The 2,740-nt window shown below is 34.1% G+C and overlaps 1 non-coding gene across 1 annotated transcript; it reads right to left on the reverse strand.

The window, feature by feature from the left end:
• Nucleotides 1-338: 338 nt before the first annotated feature.
• TRNAE-UUC (transfer RNA glutamic acid (anticodon UUC)) lies at nucleotides 339-410 on the reverse strand. The gene has a single exon. It is a non-coding gene; the product is annotated as a tRNA-Glu (tRNA).
• Between the last annotated feature and the right edge of the window lie 2,330 nt (nucleotides 411-2,740).

The raw sequence follows: 2,740 nt of genomic DNA on the forward strand, positions 1-2,740 counted from the left end.
GCCTTACCTAGAAATGAGTATGTGTTCAGGGTGTTCCAAAAATTTCAAAAATATACGTTTGCACATTGAAATTTTAAATTAAAAAAAAAATACATTCGAAATCTGCTCTTGCTACTGAGTTATTTTTTAATTTTTTAATTTTTTTAGCTAGACATTTCTAAGGTTTTTGAAATATTTCGCTAATGGTGGTGACCACGAGTTTTTCGGGGAAACCGTCTATGTGGTTGGTGAGAAAGATCGTTTCTAATGAATTAAAAAGCGATAAAAAATGTGATTTGTCTCCTTTTCTCAAAGTAACATAATTTTTTGTCTTTAAAAAAAAAGTAAAAAAGGTGTATTTCCGATACCGGGAATCGAACCCGAGCCTCCTGGGTGAAAGCCAGGTATCCTAGCCACTAGACCATATCGGAGATATAGGAATTTATGCAGAAGCCCATGACTTCTTCCAAAACTGATTAACATATATAACGTGTGATTAAAATACATTTAAAAAATGCGAATTTCTTTTCGAAAATTAATATTACAACACAAACTGGTAATTTCATTAAATCTATTTAAGATCACATTGGATTTTTACTTTAACGAAGGTTGTTAAAAGCATGAAACCTTTGAGAGGAAGTTATATATATGCAGCAAAGTCCATTTTATGGTATAACATATTATGTATAAAGAGTTACCAGATATGCATGCGGGCATATTTGATTGTTCTCCAGATACAACTGGAATGCTCATCCATCATTTTATCAGTGAATAAAGTGAAAAAAATGTTTTCAGACTAGAATAGTCGACTCTCAGTCAGGAGGCTTCGTTTGCATTCACCCGGGATTAATTTACTTTTTATTTTAACTAAAATTTTATTTAACACAACATTTTTTGTATAATAGTTTGCCAAGTCAATATAATCATGTGTCTCTCATCAACGTGTCATTCATGTACTTTACTATTTTCAGGGCAGAAGCTCGATTTGGTAATTGGTATGCACGCAGCCAAAAGCCGATTCAACTAGTAATAAAACCAATTTAATTGATAACATTTATTATGCAGAGAGTCCGGTCTCCGCCTGTGCAAGTCGTAATTTGCCTGCACGTAAGTATTATGCACCTGGTGGCGCCATTTGCATTTTTTCACATATTTGTGATCGAGGTTTATTTTTATCGTGTCACTCCTCTCTAGTAATTACGTTACGGGTCTAAAAATAGCATTTGCTGCTTCTCTCATTATACGACTGTTATCTCGTGAAATATCTCGCAAACTAGTCGAGAGAACCCGCGCAAATCGAATAAAATCGCAATTGAATTAACGCGTAATTTTTCGATAACAGGACCTGTTGTGACCTACGACGGTTTTATGCTTTAAACGCAAATTATACATGTTTTTGGGTTTAATCTTCCAATCTAAAGTTGGTTTTGCCTAATTGAATAGGAGATATAGACGTTTGAATACAAATTAGTACTTTTGGTGTTCAAACTCATTTATGGACGCTTGTTCTGATGAGAAATACATTTTCCCAATTCACACAGTAGTTTCTTCAATATAAATAATCTCTTCATGATCAGGCTTAACTAACAGATAATACATTATTTATTACTTCAAAGTGCTCAAGCTATCTTGTCTCTTTGCCTTCACCAGATCATCAGATAGTGTCTATAACCACTTAACTATAATGTAATCTTCTACGTCCGCGATATTCATCCCGATATCTTTTCGATATGTTGACTTATTAACTTCAAAGATGTTATCTTATATCAATTTTGAGAAATCGCACACATGAATATCCTGGATATGATTCTTCGCATCTTCACCATAGCATTACCTCTTCTTTAGCTTGTCGCATGTGGTCTACGCATAAAGGGACATCAATAATGTCGTTTCAAATTACCAGTCGGTAATTGCAGAGCATTGTATATTGCGGGTAAATAGCTATACATCAATTTGTAAAATAGGTACCATCTCTCGAGGAGGAAACCCGTTCTGTATATTCAATCATCTGCGTGTAAAATCGATGGTAGTTAGTTGTTAGTCGGAATGCCTGCCTGACGACTCTAAAAATAAACTGGCAGGATTCTTATGGCAAAAACTTACTGCCATTAGATCGAGTTACAGTAACCTGTCTTTGATGCATTTATTGCAACTTGAGAGATGCTTTTGTAAATGGGACCACACCCGCTCAGACATTCCGAGCAAATTACCTCAAATAGCGAATAACCTTCCGACTCGAAAGCAAAAGCGTATTAATAAACTAGATTTCGAACGAAATATGTATCAAAAATCTAATAAAGTTTCGAAACAAGTGTGTCAGGTTGCTCGTGCCTACGTGAATTTTCGACTTTTACGAAGCGAACTACTATCTACCTAGACATCGGTAATATAAGTTAGTAGACTATGAAAGTTCTTCTTTTCGAGATTTTTCAAAGCAAAGGTTAAAGACAGCATTTAAATTTATGGAAAAGTCGATAGCTGCTCCCTGACAGTACAATCCAAAATTTTTGACATTAGTTAATAAAAAAAATGTCCATACTTATAAATGAACATTCTCCAATCTGATAGAACAATAACAAACAGAATCTGATATTCAGGTTGATAAAAAAAAATGAGAGGGGTGTTGGACTGAATTTTATTGTCTGCAGTGTTAAACCAGTGTTTAATAATTTTAATACTGTAATTCTTGAGTAGATACTAGTGCGCTATTACGTATGCTCTTTGCGAAAATACTTCAAAGATTTTTTTTCAAAAAAAATCT

This window comes from Euwallacea fornicatus, chromosome 1 (assembly GCF_040115645.1).
Source record: "Euwallacea fornicatus isolate EFF26 chromosome 1, ASM4011564v1, whole genome shotgun sequence".
Classification (NCBI taxonomy): Eukaryota; Metazoa; Arthropoda; class Insecta; order Coleoptera; family Curculionidae; genus Euwallacea; species Euwallacea fornicatus.